This window comes from Malaclemys terrapin, chromosome 6, assembly GCF_027887155.1.
Source record: "Malaclemys terrapin pileata isolate rMalTer1 chromosome 6, rMalTer1.hap1, whole genome shotgun sequence".
Classification (NCBI taxonomy): Eukaryota; Metazoa; Chordata; order Testudines; family Emydidae; genus Malaclemys; species Malaclemys terrapin.
Window position 1 is genome coordinate 46421594 of NC_071510.1, and position 13899 is coordinate 46435492.

Here is a 13899-nt window from a genome sequence, read left to right on the forward strand (position 1 = left end):
ACAAATATTTACAGCTTTGTATTAGCCAATAATTTACTCTAGATTCACATTTTAAGAGCTCACAGGTCACCAATAAACTTCACCACAATTATGGAGTATGTAGTAGTCAGTTCTGAGCTAAAGTAATTTTAACGATAATATTAAATTTATTTTGCCAACAAGGTAACAAAAAAGTATTCTTCATTAAAAAACATCATCATTGTCTGGACTACACTAAAAAAGTGATGCATAAATTATAGGCTGTTAGACACATGTTTTTTCTACATTATAAGCAATATTCCAGAAGTAGAAATTAAAAAAAAAAAAGAGAAACCTTTTCCTTACAGACCAGACCAAATATTTCTATGCTACAATTTCTTACACTTGTATAAACAGTCTGCTCCAACAGCACATTTCAAGATAAATGGCTTCAATTTACACTCTTCTAAATAATTTGGCAATGGCAGAAGGCAAAATGTTTCTCTTCAGTAAAAAAGGAGGGAGAAGGGAAGAGTAAATGAGCATGAGTACTTCTTTCTGCCTTTCAGAAAAATGTTAAAATATTGCGAAGTTAGGTTCACATAATGAGGTGCACTTTGAGGGCAACAGAAATCATCACCTAAATTTGAGCGATCTACCCTAGTGATCTAATAGCCACACAATGTGCTGCTATGCAGTGGATCAGAATTCGTGGACCAAGTTTGGTCCTAAGCCCACATGGGCTGTATAGCCTACTCCATATCAAGAAATGGCAGACAAGAGAAAAAGAGGAAGGAGTGTAATACTGATGGGTTCTAGAGGAAGTCATATTCAACCTTCCTTGCCAGTGAGAACAAAACAGAAGTGGGAAATGGGTGAAGGCAGTCTCCCCACTGACAGCACCAGATCATTCAGATAAGAAACCATTCATATTCATTTCATGTTGGATAGAACTTTGTTCCTCAGGTAGTCTGACTGACATCAATGTGGAGAAAAGTGTTACTCAGTGTAAGTAAGGGTACCAGAATCTGGCCTTCTGTAAATAAAGATACCCCAGCTTCCTTCTGCATTGGAGTTTGCTTGGTTTCACATTCCAGGAAGCAAACAATCTTTCGAGAAGTAAATAACTGTTTGCACCAAGCTCTTGGTTCCTTTTCTCCACCTATCATATGTGGCATTACCATCTCCACATGTTATAATAGATACCAGATTGCAACCAACATTAGCATCAGATACTTTACTTTTAACACCCCAGTTACTAGAGCACAGCAAAAATAATATTTCACTGGGATTTTTCATTTATCACAAAAGAAATCAAATAACACAAAACTGTGTATATGGAATTCTACCCAAGAAATATACTTGCTATTTCTCCTTTTTGAGTTTTTTACATTAAGAGAAACAAAATTAAATGCAAACACAAATCAAACTGTGTAATCCAAATCAAATTATTGATTTAGACTGAAAAGCTTTTTATCACATACATCCATTTCTTAAAGGTACAGAATTGCGCTTATCGCAGCTGTTAATAAAAATCTTACTGCTTTCCTGATAAGGTTAATGATTACCCTCACTTCTGTCTCCACAGGACAATGCTCTGTGTCATTCTAACAAAGTTTGACTCAGCTTGCATAGGTGCCAATGACACACTTTTTATGTGTGATAATCTATAGTTCTTACAACAAAAGTCAGTCTCTGCACTCCTTTCCAAAATCCTTTAGATGCAATCCATTCAGGACTGACAATGCCTCTTCTCCATGTTTCCACAGCACCCATCACAATGATGCCCCAATCTAATTAGGGCCTTTGGGTGCTACCATAGCATGACTATTTACTACCACTACATCATGCTCTGCCATTCCACTCCTGAATACATCACTTTACTTTTGGAATCACTGGAATTTAACTCCACTTTAGCCAACAGCTCAAATCTAATGTAAGACAAAAGACATTCCCCATCTCTGCTGAAAGTGACCAACTGTTTACTATCAACAGAAATTATTGCTTCCTAATCGAGGTGCTGTCAAACTATATTAAACTCAATGAAGAAGGCAGATTTAGCTAATCAGAATTACATCACACCAGTCAGTCGACAGGAGAGAAGCTATTTTTTCTTTTACATTCAATATAGGAATAACAAAACAGTTCAAGAAAATGGGCATATCCCCCAATATGTTGAAAACAGAATGCAGCAGCATTCTTGTTAAACAGGCATTACACCATATATTAATTTTTTCCTAGTTGCATCTGGTATTTCACTTACCTCAATAGTATTAAAACATGGTTTATCAGACTATTTTAAGGCATTTTAAATGATGTAAAACACATACAAACCTATTTATAAATTATATTTAAAAGGAACAATCTGACTGACCGCCAAAGATAGATGTGCAATAACCTATATATAGATTGGAAGCAAATAGTTACATCAATGGCCTTTCAGTATGTCTAATGAAGAGAGGAAGAAGAGGCAAAAATAAGAAATATTTTCTATCCACTATTTGCTGAGTAATCATCACCTTTACAACTGCTACAGCCTCATGTGCTCTGCCCTTGTCTTGCAAGTATCCACAACTAGTGCCGAAATGACTCTTAGAAGGCAGACACCATTAAAAAATAATGCCACTAAACTCTCCTTGAAACTCTGTCTTATTATGTACTCAAAGATATGCCAGTACCTCACAACACATGCACACTCTCGTGTGTCATTCCTTATGTATATTTAACAAATATAAATATATACTGCATGTGTCAGAAAATTCCTTCTGAATAACAGGCATTGTGGAAAATCCTGTTTGTCATCAAAATGATGGTCTTTTTTGTTGTTGTCTTTTTTCCTTTTATGTAATGCATTTTTATGTGGGAAATAAGAATACTTTTTTAGTCCAATCTCTACTGAGATGTGCCTAAGTCAATGGCCTATAATAACAATACATCTCATTTTATTTGTAAACAATATTGCATGTAGAAATATCTTAAATGGAAGAGAGCAAAGAAAGTAAGGAAATTTCTGGTTTGATGTTTTGATGATAAAATCCTTTAGAGTCACGCTCATGGTTTTTGATATTCGAGCCACCTGATGGCATTCTAGTCCTGTATTACATGATGCCTTATGATTTAAGTATCTGTATAGCTGAGCTGGTAGCATTATTGCCTCCAGGCTAGAAGACAGATTTAAATTACAAATCAGTACTTGGGCTCATAGCCAGTGATGATACTATATTACAGTATGTGTACTACGCTCTTACAGGTGCCATCGGATTCTGGGTGGCTGTGTGGAAATAAGACACCACATCCCTTTTCAAAAATCCGGGGTAATAAAATCAGTGTCCTCACCAACATTCCTCTGTTAAATCAGTTTTTAATGCTCAAGAATGTGTGTGAAAGCTAGTGCTGAATGTTGGATGACTGCTGTATTTGCATACAGTCCCAGGATCTTCCTCTCCACCACACTTCAAAATAATTTTCAAAGTAAATATCAGTTCTTGTGAGAAGTGCTAGACTGGCATTCCCCAAGAAGACTGAAGTCATCTATTCATGCACAGGACAGCTACAGAACAGGAAGTACCATGCAAGCTTCTCTCACAGTGATCTTAAAAGATCATCCATATTAGTACAGAGTAATTCAGTTTCCATGCTCATTAAGGGCCTGATTATGCTTCTGTTGAAGTAAATGGAAGTTCTCTACTGACTTCACTGAGAGCCAGATCAAGTGTAAATCCTTTGCCTTTCTCAGGAGACTGTAAAAAGTGCTAATTGTGATGTGGACACTAGTCCACTAAAAACTGGACTAAGACCATCAACTTTTTTTCTGAGACCAATGAACAGCTGTCAGGTGGTAACAAGTTTTAGTCTTCTTTAACCTGAGGCAGAGTTGAACCAGTGACCTAGAGGTGAAAGGCACTGTATCTTATTACCAAGCCCTTGAGCCACCCTCCCAGTACCTCAGTCATCACTTTGTAAAGTGCTTTACAATACCTTAACTATGAAGAACCTTACATAAAACTAAATTCTGTTCTGCCTTATTATATAGCTCAAAATACTGACACACGTTTCCCAAACACAGTACAACACAGCAGTATTGAACTCTTCATTCTAACTACCGTCCTATATTTGTTTTCACTTTGGCAATTTCTAACTGCCAGACTTCCCCTGACTTACTAATAGTCTTAAAATGATTATGTAATTCAATTCATACATTCATTTCAGTAACACTAGCTTACACTTCATTGTCTTAGTTATACCTGTCTCATAAGTAGCCTCAAGCATTTGTAGGCATTACATCAGTACTCATTGAAAGCACTCTGGAACCCGTTACTAGAAATTGGAATTCCCTTTGGATAAAGTAATTTTATTAACAAGCCTCTCTTCTGCTACAAACTTCGACACAGAAATCACAGAATGAGTGACAGCCAAAAGCACTGTTCATTAATTTGCTGTCCACCTTATTGTTCGAGAGCATTAAATATTTCTCTTTCAGCAAGTCATGTAGTGCTCCATTTCAAATGAGTGGCATTACAGTATTGGACATATTCTGGGGATTTATTTAAATTAAGGATACTTTTTTGTAGTTACTTTTCATCCAACTGTACTGTAAATGACTTTAAATTATCTAATGTAAGTCTCTCCCAAAGAAGACCTCTGTAAATAAAATATACCCTTGGATTTTTGCATATGGATATCTAACTGCATGTATGGAGGACAGAATTTGGACACAGACCAATATTTTCAAGAGTGACTATTGTTTTTGCATGCCTCTATTGTTGGGTGCTCAGCTTGATGCACCTAAATGGGGCTTGGTTTTTCAGAAAGTGTTGAGTACTTGTTCTCTTAGAATCATGCCCCTTGACACAATGTCTCCATTTGGGCACACAAAAATTGAGGAACCCAAAACCAATAGTCACTTCTGAAAATCATGCCCTGAAGTTGTGAAATTTTCTTTAAGTACCGGGAACATTACATTTTTCATTTTCAGTACTATACATCTTCATTTTTAGATCATTATGGACTAATGATGCTGGTTTGCCATCTATTTTTAAATCTATTCCACCTAACATAGCACATGACACCAAGAATCTAAGTATATTTCTCCACCCTCCTACACAAAAAAAGAAAGAGATTGTTCCAGTCAAAAAAGCATGTAAAGGCAAGGCTTCCTTTCCTATCTCTTCTTAAGTGTTATAGAGTGCTCTCATTTACTGTTTGGGCAATGCCAAGAGCAACTCCCCAGCAGTCTGCAATACCAGTTATGACCTAAATAGTGCAGGCAACTACTTTATAATAAAAACAGGGATTGAAAAAATATATTCATGATACATTCTGACTTGAGAACTAAGCCTAAGTAACCTGACTGAAAAATAGCTGTGTGGCCACACCCACAAAGTCACACCCACAAAACCCCTGCGAGTTCAAGGAACAGAACACTTGTCTACTGTACCAATTTGTCTACTCTCTGTTTAATACATTTTTAAAAGTTCAGCTCATTACATCTCTTTTGTTATACCTTCTTTTCACTTCCCGACTCCATTTTTCCCTTTTTCTTTTTTTATTCCTATAAAAAGTTTGTGGTTCATCCTTTCTAGCATCTGTTCTCTTTTCCTTCTCTCTGCAACCCTTCAATCTGTCTTCTACCTCCTCCCTTTTTTTTCTGTCTCTCCTTTCTTCTCTCAAAATCAATCTCTCTTTATACATATATAAAATCTATCTACACATATACACACTACATACTTTTTTCTAACTTAACCCATCAGTCTTTTACTCATTCTTGCCTACCCCATACACCTCTATACACATACATACTCCAAATTTTACCAAAGGCTTACGAGTCAGAGGACTAACCCTACTGAAGGCCATTACAAAAGATGGAAGGGTGCCCTACTGCCCAGGTAAGAAGCCAATTGTGGAGAAAAAGGTAGGTGCTGGGATTTGTACCAGCATGTTATCTCTGGACAATGTCCAGCAGCTCTCTATCTCCCCCTTTACCCACTCCCCAACCTTTTCTGGCTGGAAGGGAGAAACAGCACTTCCTCCCCTCCCACGCCCCTTCTCGCAACTCTTTACATTCAGGATGCTGTGAGAGTAAGAAGGAAGTGTATCCATTACTGTACCTCTCCCAGCTGCCTACCTGTTGAAGTGGAGGAATGTACTACTCTACCCTTTGCTCAACTTTCTGATTACTGCTCAGGGGATGCTACCACCTATTCTCTGTATGAGTCCTCCCCATACATAGTCTTGGTGATGCTCAGGGCTTTTCCAAGCAGCAGCAGGGTGAAGGTGATCCAGTTTTGTAATAACTATGTGACACTGAAGCTTACTGGTAAGACAGAACGATCTATATCTACCTGCCCTCTGTTGTATAGCATGTTTTGGGATTACACAAGTATATACCTGTCACCTGACAGGAGGCAGTATCCATCATCTCCAATGACATTTTTCTTATTATTAATCAAATGCAAATACAACATATCAATTAAAAAGATCAGCACAAACTAATACTTTCAATTAGTATTCAAACAGAAACCTCTAGAGTGGAAGTTGGGGAGAGGAACTCCCCTGACTGATGAGAGGATTATCCTGCCTCTTACTGGACAGCTGTCAATAACTACGGTTTCTGAACCTTAATGGCTTTCTGATCAAACAGACACTTCTTGTTCTCAAAATAGTACCTTCTCTAGTGGCTTGTTGGGCATATGAGATGGATCCATCACCTGAAGTTTATTATTGGTGCTCATCATCTTTTCCACTGTCAGAGATTGGGTGACCATGTGTTATTTTTGTCAAAACATGGGCACTGTCAGACGTATTCTGGATGTCCACAAGATACAGAGAGTCAATGGTACTGTTTAGATATTTTTTTCCTTCTCTTGGACTGACATTCAGGGTGCAGATGGTATAAGCTGTTACCATGGCAGATTGCCAGCCATTTTCTGTTTGAAATCCAGTATTCACTCCCACTCGCAAAGGTGGCAACTGGCATGTTTGTTGAGTTATTTCTTCTGTTGTGTATTGTTCTTTTGTAACTACTTCAGGGTAGTCTGGTTTATGAAGAAGTTTGGACAGTAAAATCTTTGTCCTTCTGCCCACAAATTTCTGAGCTGGTGATCCTAAGTAACGCATTGTGAAATATGCTTCAATATGCTAGTGGTATGGCAAGTAAGATTCATTTGAATTTCCAAGCCTCACAGCGCTTCCATCCTTCCAGTTGACTTCCAACTCCTTCTTTCGTCGGGTTTCACAGATACCAAGGATATCGCATCTTACCCTTTTCTTCTCCTCCATCAGATGGTTTAACGTTTCCTCCCTCGCCAGCGACCTACGCTTGTAAGTACATACAGCGAGCGTTGTCCTTTTCCATGTTGGCCTAGCTCCTGACATTTTTAGCAACCTCTCATGGCTCAATTTCCACTCCACCATTGAAAAACGGTTTGATGACAGGCAGGGAACTAAGACCCATTTACTCATCTTGTTTTAGCCGTTAACTTTAAGCCATCCCTGGCTAGACAGGCAGGCATACATACCTCCTCAAGATTAACTAGCCTTCAACCTCTAAGGAGAAGGAAAAACGTTCTTTCCTCGGAGAGAGCAATCCCCTCCTTGGATTGGATAGTCTGACACCTTTGTAGCATGGTTAGACCTACCAGGGCATATGCCCCACTATCATAGCTATCAGACAGCCAGGGTCACTGCTGCACCACGATGAGGTGCTGAGGTAGGATTTTGCAGCAGTGAATTTATCAGAGTTTTATTAAAATCCAGTTGTTTACTATTTGAACTGTCTTTTCTGCTCACCCATTTGATTGTGCAAAATAAGGGCTTGATGTGGTGTACCTATACTGATCTATCAGAAAGCTCTGCTGTAATGAGTCACTTATGAATTGTGGGCTATTATCAGCTATTAACAAGAATACCATGGTGGATCAAGCTGTGATCTGTAGTGTCATTACAGTGTCACTCGATGTATTGTGCAACAGTTCAATTTTAAAAATACAAGATAATCTTTCCCATTTAATTCAAACAGATCTGTGCCAACCTCAGACAAATGGCAATCAGGGATATCATGTAGTGTCAGTGGTTCTTTTGCTTGTACTTATTGCATATCATCACACTTGAATACCCTATCTTCAATGGCAAGCAGGCTTTTGGAGAGGTCAGAGCACCTGGAATCAAGTGCTAATTTTGACAATATTAATTGAAAATGGTTTTCAGAAAAACCTGAAAATGGGAGCTATAGTTTTGGACCTGATGGCAGCATATGACACAGTCTGGCACATGGGGTTCTTAGTCCTATTGCCAAGAGCACTCCCAGCATGGGTAGTCAGCATCGTTGGCCTTCTCCTCTGCAACAGAAGAAGTGCACATGGGAGACAGAGTTAGCACGTGGAAAAGACATACCAACAGTCCACCCCAAGGCTCTGTGCTGGCACCAATGTTTTTCAACCTGTACACAAATGACCTTTTGCTCACCCAGTCCTGCAAGTTAACATATGCAGATGACATTTGCTTAGACAAGCATGATCTTTTCCAGAACTTGCAGCTGCTCAGAACGTTGACTTGATTAAGATAGCAGAATATTGTAGAGTCAGTGGTATTTACAATGAAGTGTGACCAACACCGTTTGGAGTATGTTCCATCTTTACAACTCCAGAGCAGACCAAGAACTGATTATCTTTCTCAATATACATCCCTTGAAACACGAATCCCACCCAGTCTACTTCAGAGTAAGCCTAGATAAATCTCTCACATCTCTAAACCACCTGAGGAAAACTGCAGCTAAAGTGAGGACATGTAACAACTTTCTAAGCAAACAGGCCGGCACTTCATGGGGAACAAATGCTCAAACTAGCCGATCATCCGGTTTAGCCCCCAGTTATTCTGCAGCAGAATACCATGCTCTGGTCTGGCTTCATTTGTCTCATGTCAAGTTGGCTGACACACAACTACACTCAACCATGTGCATCATAACGGGGATATCTGACCCACACCAGTACTGTGGCTCCCATCATTCCTCCACATACATCTGCCATGAGAACGCTACAGCCAGACTCATTGAGAAGATCAGGGCAAACAAGCCTACCACTATAAACAGAGGTTCTTTGACCACCCAAGAGCATGCTCGTCATCTAGGCACCCATTGTGCGCCCACTTGCCCTGCCCAGATTTCTCTGTAACGTTGATGAATGGTCTGCAGCCAATGTCAGAAACCATTTCTTATAACTGATCTGACCATGGGTGTACTCAGCTTTGATTTGCCACTCTGCCCATGGGCTCTCCTGAATCAATTAAAATGGGCGAGGGTCAATGCGCAGCCAGCCTTCACACCTGAGGCCAAAGAGAGGATCCCACATGCAGCTGTGGCCAAAGACAGACAATGTCACACATCACTGACGAATGTCCTCTGACCAGTTTTGACAGTGGTCTGAGGGCTTTGCATTTTGCTGATGAGGCTGCCACAAAAGGGCACGGCAAACTCTGCTAATGATAAGAAGAATGGGAACATTCATGCCTGGCCAGAATAAGACATCCAGCGCTCTAGACTTTCACATCTCAGTATGCAGGTGGGCACTGTATACTAAGTTTAACTTTTCTGACCTCATATGGTGCCACATTATGACACAAAGTTCTTTCTATGGAATCCTATCACTTGTAGCAATTTCATCACAACAATCCCAAAAAATTTCATACTTGGAGATGTGTGGGCTTTTTTTGTCAGGTATCCATCTAGGATTACTTTTATAAGTTGATGTAAGTGTAAGTCATTTTTGTGTATCTTGTTTGAGGCTCATCAAATATTATTTCAGAAACAGTTAGTACTTCAGTCATGTTTATTTAGCAGCTTTCTGCTTCCACTATTTAGAAGTGCCCTTGAAAGTATGTCTGCTATAAGATATTTATTGAGACTGATTTTGGTGTATGAATTTCCTAAGTAACATCTGATTTTATCATTCGGTCATATTCAGAATTTACTTTATCTCACCATGCTAATGGGATTTTACATGGTATATGAATTTTTGGAAACTCACTGAGACCCATATAAATGTGTTATATTTTATCTTTAATACATCTCTGTCTATTAAGCACCCCATCAAATTATTCAAGAACATCTTTTGCATTCCGCTCTGTAGACAATTTACACATCCATCTGATCATTTGCAGGCTGCTCTTCTCCCTTTGCATGCTTTGCGTTAAGTTTATTGATAACAAATCTGGTCTCTGCTATATATTTACCCCTGTATTCTACTATTTAGATGCACTCCATTTCTTTCACTGCTTGCTAACACCTTAATTTGGGAAGAACAGATTTCATCATCCCTTTCAATATTTACTGTTCTTTGCAAATTCAAGTCCATTTTTCACAGTTATCTTGTTTTGAACCTGGTTATCAATTATATTACACTTGTTTGGTCTCTAAATAGTCCACTTGTTACTATTCACATAACTTAGCTTATCATAGTGGTCAGAAGACTCATCTGGCATCGAGGTTCTTGTAAAGAAAATAAGCGTTCTCCAGGTGACAATCAAGAATGCATTCAAATATTGGACTGGCTTTGTCTAGCACTTTGCAGTCCTCTTCATGTTCCCTGTAGTATGCACTGTAGATATCCAATGCTATGTACAGCAGTATGGAGTATTTCATCCCCTCCAAATTCTCTTCAATGCTACTTGCTTCCAGGAAAATCTGGAAGTCATGTAACCACTTCTTCCAGCTCTCTGTCAGGTTCCTTTCCAGACTGAAGGATTCAAGTGGCTTCATTTTGCTCCATTTTTTGGCAAAAGATTCAATTTTTCTTCTTTTATCGTGCAATAAAATTTGCAGCATGCAGGAATGCTGCAAAAGACTATTCTTTATTCCCTGTACTGTGATTAGGGACCCTACCAAATTCATGGCCATGAAAAACATGTCATGGACTGTGAAATCTGGTCTCCACCGTGAAATCTGGTCTTTTGTGTACTTTCACCCTACACAATACAGATTTCACCAGCATTTCTCAAAGTGGGGATGCCAACCCAAAAGAGTTGCAGGCGGTTGCAAGGTTTGTTTTTTCTTTTTGGGGGGGGGGGGGTTTCCACGGTATTCCCACCCTTCTGCACTGCCTTCAGAGCTGGGTGGCTGAAGAGTGGTGGCTGCTGACCATGCGCCCAGCTCTGAAGGCATGCCCTGGCAGCAGCAGCGCAGAAATAAGGGTGGCATGGTATGGTATTGCCACCCTTACTTCTGCACTGCTGCCTTCAGAGCTAGGCTCTTGGCCAGCAGCCACTCTCTAGCCACCCAGTTCTGAAGGCAGCGCTGCCACGGGCAGCAGCACAGATGTAAGGGTGGCAATACCGTGACCCCCAAACAATAACCTTGCCCCAACCCCCTTTTGGGTCAGGACCTCTACAGTTACAACAGTGTGATATTTCACATTTAAATATCTGAAATACTAAAATTTACGATTTTTAAAATCCTATGACCGTGAAATTGGCCAAAATGGACTGTGAATTTGGAAGGGCCCTACCTGTGATGTAAGTTATTGTTACAGAAGGTTATATCCCCCTCAGATGCCAGGGATCATTGTTTACTACTCCAGCGTTACTGTTACAAATTTCACCAATGCACACAGAGTTATGAATAGCAACAGTGAAAACTGACAAGACTCAGGTCAAAACTGACAAGACTCAGGTCAGTTTTCATCCTGATGCAACTTGACAAAGCTCAAAGCAGCAACTGGGGCTGTGTGCAGATTCAAGAAAACAGCTCAACATCAGTTGCTTCAATTCATGTTTGGAAAGTTTTCTTTGCAACTTCAAGGGCTAGAAAGTTTTTTAAAAAATAAAAGCTTAGATTCTACATCAGTAGATTTATATCATCACAGATGAGCGATTTTTTAAAAACTGTATTTAGAGAAAATAAACCAAAATGTTCTAAGTGTTTCTGATATTCTTTTAAGACTCTCCTAGCTTGATGCATCTCTATGATGGGAAATTAAAAAATGGCAGGAAAAACATACAAGCAACTGCAAAAAAATGTTATATGAGACTGCAAAAAGCACAAAGGAATTTACAAGTGTCAATTGCTTTTTTTGGTGTTATTTAGATTTTCCACTTAAATGTAATAGTCAGTAAGTATTTATCAAGTAGGGACACATCCTTGGTAACAGGATATGGAGCTGTTCACCTCTGGGTCACCGTTTCTAATCCAACCAGGGACAATAGTGACCAAAAGTTGTTTACCATCTGCCGGCTGTTTGGTAGCTTATGTGAAATGAGTTGGTGGTCTCAGTCCATTTCCTAGTGGGCAGGTGTCCATATTATAAAAACCACCGTCACAATTGACATCCGTGTTGAGTATCTCAACAAAGAGATTGAGGAACGAATGGACATGAAGAGTGAACTACCCTCTTTTCCAAAGAGACAGTCCCTTCAGGTCAGAGCTTAGACACACCGGTTGGATGGGGAAGCCTAAACTAATTGCTGCCCAGACTGGAAGCATTTTATAGAGAAATAAAGGATTCTAGTCTGCAATGTTTACTGGAAAATGGGGGTAGATCGTCAGCTAGTGTAAACTGTCATCGCTCCATTGACCTCATGGAGCTATGCCAATTTACACCAACTGAAGTAATTCCCCCAGAATCCTTAATTATAACATTTTAAGAAAATGTTCACGTGTTATAAATAACAGGCCAAATCTTGAGGTCCGTAGTGAATCTACATTCTTAGGGAAGTTAATAGGAGTTTTGCCTGAGTAAAGAATAAGTAATGGCTTCATTGTTTGGCCTAATGATTTTAATACAGCTGAATATAATTGTTTTAACTTGACTAAGAGCTTCTGTTGGATAATAGGTTAAAAACCTATTGCTGTGTGTTGTCCCACAGCAGTCAGATTTCCTCTAGACCCAACTTTTCGTTTAACCTCTCAGTGCCCTTTCCCTGAATATGTAATTGTTTTCCTGTGTGGTTAAAAGCAGCATTTTTAAGTCTTTTCATCTGTACTCTCAGGGACCTGTCCACAAAATACCACATATTTTGAATAGATGTTTTGAAGGAGTAGAAAATCTACGCAGAACAGGATTTTCATGCAGAATGTTTTAGGGGATACAATTTCGAAAAGGGTATTTTTAGGAGACGGCAAAACTAACATATAGAAAAATGAAAGGAATGAACGTATTATGAAACAGGGTACAGTTTCTTTCAAGTATTCCCTACCAGCTGCTTGCTGTACCATCTGTTGTTGCCTAAGCAGCTTCCTTTTGAATGGCTTTGCACTGAAGCAGAACTGCTCTCACTGTTGGACACAATCAGGTCAGGTCAGCACTCCCCCAGCACCGAACCTGCTGCCTGTCACAACTCCCCCCATCTCGATATTTCTTACTGGCCACCAGCTCCCAGGACAGTTCTGCATTTGTCAAGAGGCCCATTTTTCATAGTTTAGTTGCTATTCACACCAACCAGAGGACTGCACATTCTGACTTTTTGCAGGATGCAGCCAGAATTGTTGTCAGAAATGTTGTGACTGTGAATATATGACCCACGATTATTCCAAAATACAAAAGACTGGGAAAGAAAAAAACCTTCTCAATTTCTACTTTTTGCTAATTTGATCTTTAAGGTCATTTTTTCCTGACTGCAAAGCTTATAATGCTGCAAGAATGATCTACACTTCTTTTCTTAACTTACAATATAATTTTGCACTCTAGAAATAACAGGACAAATATCATTGTCTTAGCAGTGGAGTCTGTATTCAAACTACTGCAGATTTTATTAAACCTAAATTTTGTCCAATTAGTTAAGACCTCCTAAAATCCATATAAAAACAATGTAAGTGCTTGTAACGTACGCTCTCTATCAGTGCATTCAGATTGTTGCATAACATTAACCCCAGTTCCCTTCTCTCAGCTTCTGTGGAGCTGACATCACCTCTTAGCTCTGAACACTATTCTCACCATTATACAGCCAAGTCCTCTT

At 39.3% G+C, this 13899-nt stretch overlaps 1 protein-coding gene across 2 annotated transcripts in view; it reads right to left on the bottom strand.

The window, feature by feature from the left end:
• Positions 1-13899, bottom strand: part of PTCH1 (patched 1) — an 85772-nt gene that overhangs the window by 49809 nt on the left and 22064 nt on the right. The gene's annotated exons all lie outside the window — the stretch shown is intronic.